Here is a 19,183-nt window from a genome sequence, read left to right on the forward strand (position 1 = left end):
TCATTCTGAAGTGGGATTTATTGTAGGGATGCAAATATTTCAGTATCCACAGATCAATAAATGTGATACAGCACATTAAAAAATAAAAGATAAACAATTACATGATAATTTCAATAGAAGGAGAAAAAAACATTTGAAAAAATTCAAGATCCATTCATGATTAAATTTCTCATCAAAATGTTTGTATAGGAAACATATTTCAGTGTAATAAATGTTATTTATTACAAGTGTACAGCCAACACAATACTTAATGGTGAAAAGCAAAAAGCTGCTCTTCTAACATCAGGAAGAAGACAAGGGTGCACACTTTTGCCACATCTATTTAATATAATATTGGATGTTCTAGCCACAGCAAATCAGATAATAAAAAAAATAAAAGGCCTCCAAATTGGAAAGGAAGAAGTAAAGCTGTCACTAATTGCAGATGACATGATACTATATATAGAAAAGCCTAAAGATCCCCACAAAATATTAGAACTCATATATGAATTCAGTAAAACTGTAGGGCACAAAAATTAATATACATAAATCTGCCAATTTCTGTACACTAATTGTGAACTATAGAAAGAGAAATCGAGAAGTGTTGGTGAAGTAAGTGAGAAAGAGAAAAGCAAATATTATATTTTAATACATATATATGGAATCTAGAAAAATAGTATAGATGACCTTTTTGTAGGGCAGGAGTAGAGATGCAAACATAGAGAACAAATGTGTGGACATGGTGGGGGAGGGGTGGGGTGAATTGGGAGATTGGGATTGACATATACACATTACCATGTGTAAAATAGCTAGTGGAAACCTACTATATAGTACAGGGAGCTCAGCTCAGTGCTCTGTGTTGACTTAGGTGGGGGAGTAGGGAGTGTGGTCCAAGAGGGAGGGGATATATGTATACATATAGCTGATTCACTTTGTTGTACTGAAGAAATTAACACAATATTGTAAAGCAACTATACTTCAATTTGAAAAAAAAAGAGAAAAGAGAAATCAAGAAAACAATTTCATTTGCAGTTGCATTAAACAGAATAAACACTTAGAAATGAATTTAACCAAAGAAGTAAAAGACATGTACTAGGAAAACAATAAGAAATTGAAGATAGTATGAATAAATGCAAAGGTATTTCAAGTTCATATGACATACTTTATACGTGGACTCTAAAAAAGAATTGATACAAATGAACTTATCTACAAACAGAACCAAACTCACAGACTTGGAGAACAAACTTATGGTCGCCATGGGGGAAGAATGGGGGAAAGGGATAGTTAGGGAATTTGGGATCAACATTACACACTGCTGCATTTAGATGGATAACCAACAATGCCCTACTGTATAGCACATGGAACTGTGCTCAATGTTATGTGGTAGCTTGGATGAGAAGAGAGAATGGGTGAAAATGGATATGTATATATGTACGGCTGGATCCCTTTGCTGTTCACCTGAAGCTATCACAGCATTGTTAATTGGCTATGATCCAATGTAAAGTAAAGTTGCTTTTTTTTAAGTAGAAAGAAAATGAAAACATTAATTCAAAAAGATGCATGCACCCTAATGCTTATCGCAGCATTCACCATGCAGCCTAGAAATTCCACTTCTTAGTATTTAACCAAGCTAATTATAAACATATGCACACACAAAACTCAAATATTTATGTCAGTTTTATTTGTAATGTCTCAAAACTAGAAACCACTGAGATGACCAACAAAATGTGAATAAGTAAATCGTGGCATGTCCACAAAGTAGAATAATACTAAAAAATAAAAGATATAGACTTGAATAACTAAGAAAACAATTGTGAATAAAACATAAAAGTGGAAGTATCAATGTATCCAATCTCAGCACTAATATGCTTCAGTAATCAAGTTTGTGTATTATTGAGGCAGAACTAGACACATAAGTCAATGGAACTGAGTAAAGAACACAAAATATGTTTTGTTTGTTTTATTTTGACAAGTGTGCATAAGAAATCAATGAAGAAAAGACAGTCATTTCAACAAATGTTGTTGGAAAAAATGGATATCCATGGGAGAAAAAACAAAGCAAACAAACAAACAAAAAGATATAAAACAAACAAACAAAAAAAAACCTTAGACCTCATGCTTATAAGAAAATGCAGTCAAATTAGAGCATAAGCTTTTGTTTGTTGTCATTCAGTCACTATGTTGTGTCTAACTCTTTGTTACCCCATGGACTGCAGCATATCAGACTTCCTTATCCTTCACTATCTTCCAGAGTTTGCTCAAACTCATGTCCATTTAGTAGGTGACGCCATCCAACCAGCTCATCCTCTGTCATCCCCGTCGCCTCCTGCCTTGAATCATAGACATAAAGCAAAATTTTTAAAAATAGGGGAAAATCATCAACACCTACAACTAGGCAGAGTTATTAGACTTAGTATCAAAAGTGAAAGTGTGAAAGTGTTAGTCATTCAGTCATGTATAACTCTTTGTGACCCCATGGACTGTAGCCTGCCAGGCTCCTGTGTCCATAGAATTCTCTAGCAAGAATACTTGAGTGGGTAGCCATTTCCTTCTCCAACAGATCTACCTGACCCAGGGATTGAACCCAGGCCTCTTACATTGCAGGCAGATTCTTTACCATCTGAGCCACATGATCCATAAAAGAAAAAAGAAGTGGACCTCATCAAAATTAAAAATTTCTCCCCAGGGAAAGATCTAGTTAAGAGAATGAAATAGAAGAGACAAACAGGGAAAAAACATTTGAAGACCACATATTTGATAAAAGACCAGTATTTGAATTATGTAAAGAATTCTCAAAAAGTCAACATAAAATAACAGAGTTCAATTTGAAAATGGACAAAAAACATCAATTGGGATTTTATCAAAAAAGTCTGTACAGGTGACAAAAGAGCATATGAAATACAGACTATAACCACAATGAACTACTGCCACACACCTATCAGAATAATGTAAAACTTAGTGGTAATACTAAATCCTAAAATGAACACAGAAACTATTAATAGAGCACTAATATATTGCTGGTGGTAATGTAAAATGATGCAGCCGCTTTGTTGAAATTTGGTAATTTCCTGGACAGTTAAGTATGCAACAACTATTAACGTAGCAACTTCTGTCTTGAATATTAATCCCAGAGAAACGAAAACTTATATTTACACAAAATCCTAGCTTTACTCTTATTTGCTAAAAATTAAAATCAACCCAGATGAACTTATTTGGGTTAAACAATCTGTGATATGTCCATAAAACAGAATACTCAGCACAGAAACTGAATATTATATGACTCTCCAGGAATTGTTGTGGATGTAAGAAAGCCAATCTCAAAAGGATACACTGCATTATTCCACCTATATAACATTCTAGAATAATATCAGAGAAATGAAGTTATTGTGGCTGCCAGCATTAACTAGTGGAGGAGAGCAATAGGGAGCAGAGTGTTACTGTAAAAGGACCACGTGAATGATATTTGTAATGAATATATTCTCTATCTTGACTGGATTAATGTCAGTATCATGGTCATAATATTATGCTATGGTTTTTCAAGAGGCTAACATTAAAGAAAACAGTACAGGCTATAAAGGCATATTTGTACTATTTCTCAAAATGGTATATTACTAATAATTTATGGTGATCTCAAAATAAAAATTTTAATTAAAAAACATTGCCCCCAAACCTGATTTGTTTTAATATATATGGACACTTAGCTAGATACAAAAACTTACAGTTGGTCCTCCATATCCATGAATTCCACATCTGCTGATTCAAAAATCTTCAGATCAAAAACTTGAAAAAAAAATTCCAGAAAGTACCAAAAACAAAACTTAAATTTGCCACACATGGACAACTATTAATATATATATAGCATTTGCATTGTATTTACTACTATTTGCAAAGCATTTGCATTGTATTATATCTTAACAATCTAAAGATTATTTAAAGTATATGGAAAGATGTAGCTTGTATGTAAATACTATGCCTTTTTATGAAGGAATTCAAGTATGCATGGGTTTTGGTATCTTTGAAGGGTTCTGGAAACAAATCCCCATAGATATTGAGGGGAGATAGTATTAGTATGAACATATGCATAATATATTGGAGAAGGAAAGGGCAACCCACTCCAATATTCTTGCCTGGGAAATTCCATGGACAGAAGAATCTGGTGGGCTACAGTCCATGGGGTTGCAAGAATAGGTGACTTAGTGACCGAACCACCACTACCATGCATACAATATATGTACACACACACACACATACACACACACACACACACACACACACATATATAATGTACATAAATATATTCTAGCTCTGTCCACTGAAAGGACCTCAAAGCGGTGACAATTACAGTAACGGTGAGCAGCGTCAGAGCCCAGATCTTAATTCCTAATTACCATCCTCCATTAAAATGAATTAAGGTTTCTTGGAGAAATGGACTATTCTATGGCTAGGTCTTAGTAAACACATACTTAGCCTGGGGCATCTTATGCCAAAAATTAAGGAGGAACTTTAAAAAAGGTATGTAATGCCAGCCTGAAAGAGTTCCAAAGACCAAAATTAAAAGAAAAAAAAAATACGGGCAACAAAATAAATAATGTGGTATTGGATTATAATTCAAAGTAAAAAATAAATATATGCCAATGCTAATTTAAATAAGTGATTAAATGTATAAACTGGGAGAAAGAATAGATCTTTCTTACAGATGAATTTCAAATAATAAATGTACATGGAATGTGGGAAATAGAAAATCACCCTTAAAATACCATTGTAATAAATACTCTTGGCAAGATCCACTAATGAATTCTAAAATTAGAAAACTAAACTTTAAGAAGAAACAGAACATCTGTACAGTTTTAAAGTATTAAAATGGTTATTAATTATTCTGATGGTTTAAATGTGTATCCACAATTATTTGATATACCTCTATCCAAGAAGTGGAGTTAATTCCCCCTATTTAAAAGTGGACTGGTCTTAATGGCTTCTTTCTAACTACCAGAGTGTGGAAAGGAGATAGTTTCTTTACAGTGGAGACAGCTGACAGGTAATAACTGAGGTCAAGGTTAGTATCACCAGTAATAAGCCATACTGACATCTCATCCTTGCTGATGTGATGAGGTATGACTGGCACCTCACTTCTGTGGTATTATTGCATAAATTCTATCACTCCAGCACATATGAAAACGTATCAGCTGAATACAAATGGAAATACATACTATATAATACCTGGGTAAAGTTTCAATGTGTCGGTTCACAAAAACACAAAGAAAGACTGAGAAACTATAAACATTGGGGAAGACTAAGGAGACTTGATGGCCAAGTGCAATAATGTCTTCTTCTAGATTAGATTTTGAAATAGAAAAGAAAAAGACATTATTCAAAAAAGTTGCAAAGTATGAATAAAGTCTATCAATTCAGTTCAGCTCAGTTGCTCAGTCCTTTCCAAATCTGTGACCCCATGGACTGCAGCATGCCAGGCCTCACTGTCCATCATCAACTTCCAAAGCTTGCAGAAACTCATGTCCATCGAGTCACTGATGTCATCCAACCATCCCATCCTTTGTTATCCCCTTCTCCTCCTGCCTTCAATGTTTCCCAGCATCAGGTTCTTTTCCAATGAGTCAGTTCTTCACATCAGGTATCCAAAGTATTGGAGCTTCAGCTTCAGCATTAGTCCTTCCAATGAATATTCAGGACTGATTTCCTTTAGGATTGACTGATTGGATCTTCTTGCAGTCCAAGAGACTCTCAAGAGTCTTATCCTACACCACAGTTCAAAAGCATCAATTCTTCAACACTCAGCTTTCTTTATAGTCCAACTATCACATCCATACATGACTTCTAGAAAAACCATAGTTTTGACTAGATGGAAATTATAAGTCTCTGCTTCTTAATATGCTGTCCAGGTTGATCATAGCTTTTCTTCCAAGGAGGAAGTGCCTTTTAATTTCATGGCTGCAGTCACCATCTGCAGTGATTTTGGAACCCAAGAAAACTAAGTCTCTCATTGTTTCCACTGTTTCCCCATCTATTTGCCATGGAGTGATGGGACTGGATGCCATGATCTTAGTTTTCTGAATGCTGAGTTTTAAGCCAACATTTTCACTCTCCTCTTTCACTTTCATCAAGAGGCGCTTTAGTTCTTTGCTTTCTACCATAAGGGTGGTGTCATCTGCGTATCTGAGGTTATTGATATTTCTCCCAGCTATCTTGATTCCAGCTTGTGCTTCATCCAGCCTGGCATTTCACATGATATACTCTGCATATAAATTAGGTAAGCAGGGTGACAATATACAGCCTTGACATACTCCTTTCCCAGTTTGGAACCAGTCTGTTGTTCCATGTCCAGTTCTAACTGTTGCTTCCTGACCTGAATACAGATTTCTCAGGAGGCAGATCAGTTGGTCTGGTATTCCCATCTCTTTCAGAATTTTCCACAATTTGTTGTGATCCACAATCAAAGCCTTTGGCATAATCAATAAAGCAGAAGTAGATGTTTTTCTGGAACTCTCTTGCTTTCTCAATGATCTAATGGATGTTGGCAATTTGATCTCTGGTTCCTCTGCCTTTTCTAAAACCAGCTTGAACATCTGGAAGTTCACGGTTCATGTACTGTTGAAGCCTGGCTTGGAGAATTTTGAACACTACTTTGCTAGTGTGTGAGATGCATGCAGTTGTGTGGCAGTTTGAGCATTCTTTGGGATTGCCTCTCTTTGGGATTGGAATGAAAACTGACCTTTTCCAGTCCTGTGGCCACTGCTGAGTTTTCCAAATTTGCTGGCATAAGTGCAGCACTTTCACAGCATCATCTTTTAGTATCTGAAATAATTCAACTGGAATTCCATCACCTCCACTATCTGTTCATAGTGATGGTTCCTAAGACCCATTTGACTTTGCATTCCAAGATGTCTGGCTCTAGGTGAGTGATTACACCATCGTGGTTATCTGGGTTATAAAGATCTTTTTTTTTATAGTGCTGCTGTGTATTCTTGTCACATCTTCTTAATATGTTCTGCTTCTTTATAAAGTCTATAGTTTAGATAATAATTTTATGTAAATTTTAGTGGGGTTTTTGGATAACTAGACATCACACACACACACACACACACACACTCACCCCTCTTGTCTTAGAAAGATACCTTTAAAAAGGCAAACTATAGAGTGAGAAAAAATGTTATTCTAAATAATTGCATCCTACAAGGATTTTGTGTTTAGAACATGCTGCAAAATCTTAGAGCTCAATGGTAACACAAAAAGATCAAAATGGGAAACACTTTTGAACAGACAGCTTCAGGAAAGTAGAGGTACAGATTGCAAATATGTTCAACATCTTTGTCATCAGGAAATGTAAAATGAAACCACAGTAAGATGTAATGACACATCAATAAGAATAGATAAAATTAAAACACTTTTTAATACTAAGTGTCAGCCATATACTGAAGAACTGAAACTCTCATACACTGCTGTTAGTAATATAAAATTGTACAAATATATTGGAAAACAGTTTGGCAATTTCTCACAAAGATGAATATATATTTCTCATACAATCTAGTAATTCCACTCTAAATACCCAAGAGAATAAATACCCAAGAGAATAAATGCATCAGTTCTGTTCTGTTCAGTTCAGTCGCTCAGTCGTGTCAGACTCTCTGTGACCCCATGAATCGCAGCACGCCAGGCCTCCCTGTCCATCACCAACTCCCGGAGTTTACTCAAACTCATGCCCATCGAGTCAGTGATGCCATTCAGTCATCTTATCCTCTGTTGTCCCCTTCTCCTGCTGCCCCCAATCCCTCCCAGCATCAGGGTCTTTTCCAATGAGTCAACTCTTCGCATGAGGTGGCCAAAGTACTGGAGTTTCAGCTTCAGCATCAGTCCTTCCAGTGAACACCTAGGACTGATCTCCTTTAGGATGGACTGGTTGGATTTCTTTGCATATATCTACACAAATACTTGTGCACAGATATTTATAGTAGCTTTACTAATAATAACAAAAACTGGGAAACAATTAAAGTGTCCTTCTGCTCATGAATGCATAAGCAAATCTTGTCTATACATATGACAGACTACTTCTCAGTAATATAAAGACATGAATATCATACTTGAAGCAATATGGAAACATTTCAAAAAACATTATGGTAAATTAAATAACCCAGTCCAAAAAATGAGTATGTACTATACAATGCTATTTGTGTGAAATTCCAGAACAGGCCACATCAAGCTATGTTGACAGAATCCCTTCCAGTAGTTGCCTAGAATGGGACTGACTGATGAAAAAAGAACACTTTATGCTGTGATGGAAATGTTCTCTATTTTGACTGGTTTGATTTATTCATGGATGAATAGAATGTGAATACTCATTTAATTGCACTTAAAATGGATGAAATATGTCTTATCTAAATCATTGCTCAATAAAGTGATTTTTTAAAAGTCTTTGTATTTCATTTTCTGCAAGATAGTTTTCAGTGAAAATGCAACAGTAGTTCACACTTAAGTGACATAAACTGTAGGTTTAGAATGTTTTCAATGTGTGATTTCAAAATGAACATTTATTCAAGTCCCAGAGAATGAGAGGGTAGATGATAACAGTGAATGTCCCTGTGCTTATAATAGGGCTTAGAGGAATGCAAGGGCATGCAAATATGTTCAAAATATCCAAAATGGAGTGGGTAGCCTTTCCCTTCTTCAGGAGATCCTCCCAACCCAGGAATTGAACCAGGGTCTCCTGCATTGCAGGTGGATTCTTCACTAGCTGAACTATCAGGGAAGCCCTGATCTACTTTTTCAAGTAGTACTTTAAAACCAAGTAACTGTGAAAAGCCATGACAAGCTTTGCAAAAGAGAACAATGAATGAGAAAACAAAATATTATTCTTGTTAAAAAAAAAGTCACAAAAAAATGCACCAAGTATCTCCAGAACATGTATTCCTGAACATGTAGCTCTGATTTATCAGGCGGAAACCCCCATATCTCATCTCTATCACAGAATCTAGTGGGATCAGACTGCTGAATTGTTCAGAATTGCCTCTACCTGTTTTGATACCTCTTAAGGTGCCCCCTTTCTTGGAAGGTATTGCCAAGCTCTGCAAAGATCTGAGTGTGAGAATGAGATCCTCTATCTTAGATCCGGGCTCTATCCTTACTGAGATGTCATAGGGCAGAGTCCTGGGCCAATTCAACCTTGGGAACGACAGCCACACCTGGCAGAGTTATTTCAAAGAAAAAGAATGAGTACTTCCTTAGAGGCTGTCTGAAGTAAAGCCAAGGGGAAGAGTTTGAGATACAAGTGGAATGAGGATAGAAGGATGATAAAAAAAAAAAAAAGGCTGCAGACAAAGCTCCAAGGTCAGAGCTCAGTGCAGACCTGAAGCAGGTCTCTATGTGAGACCAGGCTTTCAGGTGTGAGAGCACAGGCTTGAAGTGAGGTGCTCATCACAGAATACGATTTCAGTACATCAGTTGAGCAGCCCCCTCTCTTTTCATATATTTTTATTGCCCAAAGACATATCCAGCAGCTCTGGAAGGTCATTTCTCTGTACATTCAGGTGATGCATCAGATGTGCTGTCAGTCTCAGGAGGAAAACAGAACCAGAAAACTGACAGGCACACGGTAGCTCTGATGACCAGGAGCCAGGCCTGAGATGACAGCCAGGAAGGTAAACTCTGCTTGCATAGCTGAAGCCTGGCGGTGAAACCGAGCAGGGGATGAGCCTTCATGTTCATCTGGGGAACGCGTCTATCTTAGAGCCCCACAGTGAGGTGATGGTCCCAGTCTACTCTGCCTTGTGTTTCTGAGAATTAGCAGAGTAAATCAAGACAGAAGGGAGCTGAGAAAAGCAAATCATTCTGGCTGGATGGGTCAATCTAGAAGAAGCATTTACTTGAATATACCCCTGGGGCACTGAACATAGGAGGAGGATTATGATTCTGGAAAGAGCTGGGACAGAAGAGGACCCCAGGGGTACCAATCCCAAAGGAAATGGAGAGGATGTTGTCATAGCGAGATGAAGGAAGGCTGTGCAGGGCAGCATGGGAGCCCATTGTCAAGTCCTCGGAGCTTTCATAAAATGTTCAGGTACATAAAAATCCAAATGTGTTTTAATTTTTGGTGCTAAAAAATAAGTGAAGGGTCATAACCTTAGGTGTGTGTTTGACTTGGGTTTAAACCTAAATAAAGCAGCTAATTAGGCTGAGAATCCCTCTGGAGGGACCAGACTTACTGTGTGCACCATTTTCTGAAACCCTCAGTTGGCAAAGCAACAGCAACAGCAAACCTCAAAGAGGAGGAAGGCCCTCTGGGGCCTTAGATTTCCTTTGAAAAGTTGTCCCAAGTTTCTAGACTGAGCTGTGGATCCAGCTACACCTCATTTTGTAGCTCTGTTTAAAATTGATGTGGTAAACATTTATTCATACTTTCACTTCTAAAACGTAAAACTCCTTATTTTAAGGGGATTTCATTTAGGCACTATATACTAAAGTCTTGCTTTTTTATTTAATCTGAAATTCTCTGCCTTTTAATTGAATATCTATACTATTTACATTTAATATGATTTTCTTGTTTTTATTTTCCATCTGTGCTTTATCCCACCCTTCCTATTTTTCTGTTTACATTCATATTATTTGAAAGACTTTATAATTTAATTGTATCTTTTTGGTGGACTCCGTGATTCTTTGATGTAATATTTAGCGGTTATATTAGGGTTTATACATCTTTGACTTGTCACATGACTTATCACAGTCCACCTTCAAGTTATGTGACACTATTTTGTGTATAGTATAAGAATGTCATGACATGATACATTTTTCTCTTCAAACTTTTGTTCTGTTGTTATACATTTTATCCTAAACCTCATAATACATTGTTATTGCTTTGGTTTAAGTAGCCAATTATCTCTTAAATAAATACAAAACTGATTCCTGTGTGTAGTTACCATTCCACATGCAGTTACCTTTCCTGCTACTTTTATTTCTTTGGTTAACTTCAGATTTCTACCTGGCATCATTTTCCTTCTGCTTAAAGGAATTCCTAAATTTTCTGTAGCACTTGTCTACTGATAATAACATTTTCTAGATTTATATATTTATAGAAAGTCTTCCATACTTCTTTTGGAAAGCTATTGCTCTGGTTAAAGATATTTTGGTTGAGAAGTGTGTTTTATTTGGCTTTGTTTTCTGGTTAGTATTATAAAGATATTATTCCTCACTGTTTTCTAGCTTACATCATTTTTAGTAAGAAATCTGCTACCATCCTTATCTCAGTTCCACTTTTAACTGTACACAAAGTGTATATGTTTTTCTCTGCTTTATAACTTGTCATAATATATTTGATTACTATGTACTTTGGCACCCCTCTTTCCCCTGTTTCTTATATTTCAGTCACTGATCATGGATGCACGGATTTATAAATTTTTATTAATTTATACATTTTAGTCACTATTTCCTCATATGTTTTATGCCCCCACTGAACTGGCAATTCAAATCATGTAAATCCAGATCCTTGGAGTTTTCCCACAGTTCGCCAGTCCTCTGCTCTGCTCTCCCATTCTTCTTTCTTTACGAATTTCATGTTGTATAGTTTATATTGCTATGTTTTCAAGTTCATGAAACATTTCTTCTGCAATATCTAAATTGTTCTTAATTTCATCCAGACTATGTTTCATTCTGAACATTATAAAATGTTCATCAACAGTTTGATTGAAGATATTTTTAACAGCCTACTCTCATTACCTAACATGTACAAAATTATCTCTTGTTTACTGAATATATGAACTGAAGTGAAAACAATTGATTTAATATCCTTGTCTACTGAATTCTGAATTCTATGATTGTTATCCCTAAGTCGGTTTTTATAGCTTATATTTTGGAATTGTTTGCTTGAAAATTATTTTAGATTTATAAAAAGTGACAAGTATAGAGAAGTCCTATGAATTCTTTACCCAGTTTTCCCCAACTTTACATAACTTACATAAAATACATAATTTATAAAATACATATTTTACATAGTTATAATACAATATCAAAATTAAAAACTTGACATTGGTACATCACCATTTTACTAGATATGTAGATTCCTATAGGGCTTCCCTGGTAGCTTAGTGGTAAAGAATCTGCCTGCCAATTCAGGAGACGCAGGTCCGATCCCTGTGTCAGGAAGATCCCCTGGAGAAGGAAATGGCAACCCACTTCAGTATTCTTGCCTTGGAAATCCCATGGACAGATGAACCTTGCAGACTACAGTCCATGGGGTCGCAGAAGAGTCAGACTTGATCTAGCAACTAAACAACTAGATTCCTATAGGTACATAAAAAAATACAAAAATAATCCACCATCATAATAATCTACTTGTGTTACCCTTACACACCTACACTTGGAAACCTCTAATTTGTAATTCATATCTTAAACATTGTAATTTTGAGAATGTTATAGAAATGCTTTACTGCTTTATTAAAAATGGCTTGTAGTCATTTCATGTAAGCTTCACAGGTGGCGCTAGTGGTAAAGATCCTGCCTGCTAATACAGGAGATGCAAAACACAAGGTTTGATCCCTGCCTGGAACCTTATATCCCAAGGGTCAGGAATATCCCATGGAGAAGGGCATGGCAACCCACTCCAGTACTCTTGCCTGGAGAATTCCATGGACTAAGGAGCCTGGTGGGCTATAGTCCATAGGATCTCAAAGAGTCAGACACGACTGAAGTGACTCAGCACATAGAAATGGAATTGAAGAGGGACTCTTTCTGGCTTATAACACTAATTCCATTGAGATTCAACCAAGTTGTTGCATAAATTGATAGTTTGTTCCTTCTTATGGCTGGGCAGTATTACATGATATCAGTTCAGTTCAGTTCAGTCTCTCAGTCGTGTCCAACTCTTTGCAACCCCATGACTCTCAGCACGCAAGGCCTTCCTGTCCATCACCAACACCCAGAGTCCACCCAAACCCATGTTCATGGTGTTGGTTATGCCATCCAACCATCTCATCCTCTGTTGTCCCCTTCGCCTCCTGCCCTCAGTCTTTCCCAGCATCAAGGTCTTTTCAAATGAGTCAGCTCTCTGCATCAGGTGGCCAAAATATTGGAGTTTCAGCTTCAGCATCAGGCCCACCAATGAACACCCAGGACTGATCTCCTTTAGGATGGACTGGTTGGATCTACTTGCAGCCCAAGTGACTCTCAAGAGTCTTCTCCAACACCACAGTTCAAAAGCACCAATTCTTCTGCGCTCAGCTTAAAACCATAGCCTTGACTAAATGGACCTTTGTTGGCAAAGTAATGTCTCTGCTTTTTACTATGCTGTCTTCAGTTCAGTTCAGTTCAGTTCAGTTAAGTCGCTCAGTCATGTCTGATTCTTTGCGATCCCATGAATTGCAGCACACCAGGCCTCCCTGTCCATCACCAACCCCCGGAGTTTACTCAAACCCATGTCCATTGAGTCGGTGATGCCATCCAGCCATCTCATCCTCTGTCATCCCCTACTCCTCCTGCCCTCAATGCCTCCCAGGATCAGGGTCTTTTCCAATGAGTCAGCTCTCTGCATCAGGTGGCCAAAATATTGGAGTTTCAGTTTCAGCATCAGGCCCTCCAATGAACACCCAGGACTGATCCCCTTTAGGATGGACTAGTTGGATCTCCTTGCAGTCCAAGGGACTCTCAAGAGTCTTCTCCAACACCACAATTCAAAAGCATCAATTTTTTGGCGCTCGGCTTTCTTCACAGTCCAACTCTCACATCCATACATGACCACTGGAAAAACCATAGCCTTGAATAGACGGACCTTTGTTGGCAAAGTAATGTCTCTGCTTTTTAATATGCTGTCTAGGTTGGTCATAACTTTCCTTCCAAGGAATAACCGTCTTTTAATTTCATGGCTGCAATCACCATCTGCAGTAATTTGGGAGCCCAGAAAAATAAAGTCTGACACTGTTTCCCCATCTATTTCCCACGAAGCGATGGGACCAGATGCCATGGTCTTAGTTTTCTGAATGTTGAGCTTTAAGCCAACTTTTTCACTCTCCTCTTTCACTTTCATCAGGAGGCTTTTTAGTTCCTCTTCACTTTCTGCCATAAGGGTGGTGTCATCTGCTTATCTGAGGTTATTGATGTTTCTCCTGGCAATCTTCATTCCAGCTTGTGCTTCTTCCAGTCCATTGTTTCTCATGATGTACTCTGCATATAAATTAAATAAGCACGGTGACAATATACAGCCTTGACGTCCTCCTTTGCCAATTTGGAACCAGTCTGTTGTTCCATGTCCAGTTCTAACTGCTACTTCCTGACCTGCATATAGGTTTCTCAAGAGGCAGGTCAGGTGGTTTGGTATTCCTGTCTCTTTCAGAATTTGCCATAGTTTATTGTGATCCACACAGTTGAAGGCTTTGGCATAGTCAATAAACCAGAAATAGATGTTTTTCTGGAACTCTCTTGCTTTTTCAATGATCCAGTGGATGTTGGCAATTTGATCTCTGGTTCTTCTGCCTTTTCTAAAACCAGTTTGAACATCTGGAAGTTCACAGTTCACATATTGCTGAAGCCTGGCTTGGAGAATTTTGAGCATTACTTTACTAGAGTGAGAGATGAGTGCAATTGTGTGTTAGTTTGAACATTCTTTGGGATTGCCTCTCTTTGGGATTGGAATGAAAACTGTCCTTTTCTGGTCCTGTGGCCACTGCTGAGTTTTCCAAATTTGCTGGCATATTCAGTGCAGCACTTTCACAGTATCATCTTTCAGGATTTGAAATAGCTCAACTGGAATTCCATCACCTCCACTAGCTTTGTTCATAGTGATGCTTTCTAAGGCCCACTTGACTTCACATTCCAGGATGTCTGGCTCTAGGTGAGTGATCACACCATTGTGATTATCTGGGTTGTGGAAATCTTTTTTGTACAGTTCTTCTGTTTATTCTTGCCACCTTTTCTTAATATCTTCTGCTTCTGATAGGTCCCTACCATTTCTGTCCTTTATTGAGCCCATCTTTGCATGAAATGTTCCCTTGGTATCTCTAATTTTCTTGAAGACATCTCTAGTCTTTCCCATTCTGTTGTTTTCATCTATTTCTTTGCATTGATCACTGAGGAAATCTTTCTTGTCTCTCCTTGCTATTCTTTGAAACTCTGCATTCAAATGTGAATATCTTTCCTCTTCTCCTTTGCTTTTCACTTCTCTTCTTTTCACAGCTGTTTGTGAAGCCTCCTCAGGCAGCCATTTTGATTTTTTGCATTTCTTTTCCTGGAGATGGTCTTGATCCCTGTCTCCTGTACAATGTCACGAACCTCCTCCCATAGTTCATCAGGCTCTCTGTCTATCAGATCTAGTCCCTTAAATCTATTTCTCACTTCCACTGTATAGTCATAAAGGATTTGATTTAGGTCATACCTGAATGGTCTAGTGGTTTTCCCCACTTTCTTCAATTTTAATCTGAATTTGGCAATAAGGAGTTCATGATCTGAACCACAGTTAGCTCCTGGTCTTGTTTTTGCTGACTGCATAGAGCTTCTCCATCTTTGGCTGCAAAGGATATAATGAATCTGATTTCAGTGTTGACCATCTGGTGATGTGCATGTGTAGAGTCTTCTCTTGTGTTGTTGGACGAGGGTGTTTGCTATGACCAGTGGGTTCTTTTGGCAAAACTCGATTAGCTTTTGCCCTGCTTCATTCTGTACTCCAAGGCCACATTTGTCTGTTACTACAGGTGTTTCTTGACTTCCTATTTTTGCATTCCAGTCCCCTATAATGAAAAGGACATCTTTTTTGGGTGTTAGTTCTAGCAGGTCTTGTAGGTCTCCATAGAACCATTCAACTTCAGCTTCTTCAGCATTACTGGTCAGAGCATAGACTTGGATTACTGTGATGTTGAATGGTTTGCCTTTGAAAGAAATAGAGATCATTCTGTCGTTTTTGAGATTGCATCCGAGTACTGCATTTTGGACTCTTTTGTTGACCATGATGGCTACTCCATTTCTTCTAAGGGATTCTTGCCCATAGCAATAGATACAATGATCATCTGAGTTAAATTCACCCAGTCCAGTCCATCTTAGTTCACCAATTCCTAGAATGCTGATGTTCCCTCTTGCCATCTTGTGTTTGACCACTTCCGATTTGCTTGATTCATGGACCTAACATTCCAGGTTCCTATGCAATATTGCTTTTTACAGCATCAAATCTTGCTTCTATCACCAGTCCCATCCACAACTGGGTGTTGTTTTTTCTTTTTCTCCATCCCTTTATTCTTTCTGGAGTTATTTCTCCACTGATCTCCAGTAGCATATTGGGCACCTGCTGACCTGGGGAGTTCATCTTTCAGTGTCCTATCTTTTTGCCTTTTCATACTGTTCATGGGGTTCTCAAGGCAAGAATTCTGAAGTGGTTTGCCATTCCCTTCTCCAGTGGACCACATTCTGCCAGACCTCTCCATCATGATCCGGCCATCTTGGGTGACCCCACATGGCATGGCTTAGTTTCACGGAGTTAGACAAGGCTGTGGTCCTGTGATCAGATTGTCTAGTTGTCTGTGATTGTGGTTTCAGTTTGTCTCCCCTTGATGCCCTCTCTCACAGCTATATCTTACATGATATAGATGCATCTTTTTTTTTTTTTTTTTAATTAGTCAACTATTGAAGGGTGTTTTGGCTGTTTCCAGTTTGGGTTATCACAAATACTTCTGTGTATAGGTTGTTGTTTAACATGTTTTTACTTCTCTGGGATAAATGCCCAGAACACAGTGTTGCATGATTGTCGCATATTTAGCTCTTTAAGAAACGGCCAAACTGGTTTTTACTGGCCCTGCAATTTTATATTCCCACTAGGAATATATGAGTGATCTAGTCTTTCTGCATCTTCCCCAAGAATTTGGTGTTGTCAGTAATTGCTGTCACCCATTCTGACAGGTACACGGAGATACCTCTGTGACTTTAACCTGCATTTTCCCAATCAGCCAATAATGTTGAACATATTTTCATGTGCCATTTTTTTCATGCCATATGTATTTCATTGCCATCTGTAAATCACTTCTGAAGTGCAAGTTCAATGCATGAAGCAGGGCTCTGGGAGAATCCAGAAGGACAGGGTGCGGAGGGAGGTTAGAGGGCGGGTTCAGGTTGAGGGTTACATCCACATGTATGCCTGTGGATGATTCATCTTAATATATGACAAAAATCATCACAATATTGTAAAGTAATTATCCTATAATTAAAATTAATTAACTAATTTAAAAAAAAGAAAGAAATGCCTCCTCATATCTTTGGCCCATTTTGTAGTTGAATATTTTTTACTGTCAGTTTTGAAAGTTTTTAATATACTCTTTTTCAGATACATTGTTTGTTTGCAAATGTTTTCTCCAAAAATGCAATTTGTCTTTTTATCCTGTTATCAGAGTATTTCAGAGAGCAAAAAATTTCAACTGAGGGCCCAATTTATCATCTTTTTCTTTTATCAGTCATGCTTTTAACATCATATCTAAGAATTCTTCACCAAGGAGATTTTTATCCTATGTTTTCTTCTAAAAGTTTTATATTTTTTCAGTTTACACTTGGAACCATGACCTATTTTGAATTATTTTTTGTATGATGTGTAGTTTCTCTTTGCCTGTGGATAGCCAATCTGTCTCTCTGCATTTTGTTTTGTATAGTCTTCTTCCAGCACCATTTGTTGTAAAGGTTAACCTTCTTCCATTGAATTGCCTTTACACCTTTGTCAAGAATCAATTGACTGTAGTTGTGTGAGTCTATTTCTGGGTTCTCTGTTCTGTCTCATTGATGTCTATGACTATCTCTCCAATACCACACAGTCCTGACTACTGTAGCTGTACAATGTCTTGAAATCAGGTACGTGAATCCTCCTATTTTATGCTTCTTCGCAAAATCATTTTATCTAGTTTAGTTCCTTACCCTTTACAAATATATTTTAGTATAATCTTGGCAATATTTATCAGAATAACCCCAAACACTTACTGGCATTTAATTTTAAAATGTGGTAAACCTATATATTAGTTTTGAGAATATTGACCTGTTTAGTACGTTGAATTATTCAGTCCATGAAAACCATATATCTCTCCAATAATTTAGCTCCTCTTAGATGGTTTTCATTAACATTTTGCAATTTTCAAAATATAAATCATGTATATGTATTAGATTTATATCTTTTTCCTTTTTTTTAGTCATTTTAAATGTTTTATTTTTTAATTTTCATTGCTTGTATGTAGAAAGCCAGTTGTTTTCATATTGAAAACATATCCTGTGACCTTGCTGAACTCACTCATTAGTTTGAGGTTTTTGTTTTTGGTCTTTTTTTGTTTGTTTTTGTAAATTCCTTGAGATATCCTATATGAACTATCATGTTATCTGCAAAGAAGGACAGTGCAATAGATCTACTATTCTGAACCCTATGTGTTTTATTCCCCTTTTCTTGCTTTACTTTTCTGTGTAGGACTTCCAGCACTAGATCTACTATTCTGAACCGTATGTGTTTTATTCCCTTTTTCTTGCTTTACTTTTCCGTGTAGGACTTCCAGCACTAGATCTACTATTCTGAACCGTATGTGTTTTATTCCCTTTTTCTTGCTTTACTTTTCCGTGTAGGACTTCCAGCACTAGGTTGAATACTGGTCATGTGTACAGACATTCTTATCTTCTTCCCAGTTCACGGGAAAGAATTCAGTCTTTCCCCCATTAAATGTTACTTTAGCTGAAGGGTTTTTGTTGATTGTGCTTTATCAAGTTGAGGATGTTTCTCTCAAACTTGCTTTTCTATTGTTTTATTTTTGTTAGAGTAGATATTGAATTTTGTTTTGTGAGTAAATGGACATGGCTGTGATTTTTCTGTTTAACCTGTTAATATTGTCCCGTACATTGGTAGAGTTTTAAATATTGATATTTAACCAGTCTTAACAAATACGCCTGACTTTGTCACAGTGTGTACATATGCCTATATAATGCAGAATTCTACATGCTAATATTTCCTTAAGGATTATCATTGTCTTTATTCATTAAAGATATTGGTTTACAATTTTCTTCCTTCCTCTTTTTATATTGTCTTTGTTTTGGTATCAGGGCAAGAGACCTCATAAAAGGAATTGGAAAAATCTTGCTCCTCTTGTAATTTCTGGAAGAATTTGTATAGAATTAATATTTTTGTGTGTAGAATTCTCCAGCAAAACTATCTGGGCCTGGATATTTCATTTCTAGTGATTTTAAATTACAAATTCAACTTCCTTTAATT

This window comes from Cervus canadensis, chromosome 15, assembly GCF_019320065.1.
Source record: "Cervus canadensis isolate Bull #8, Minnesota chromosome 15, ASM1932006v1, whole genome shotgun sequence".
Classification (NCBI taxonomy): Eukaryota; Metazoa; Chordata; class Mammalia; order Artiodactyla; family Cervidae; genus Cervus; species Cervus canadensis.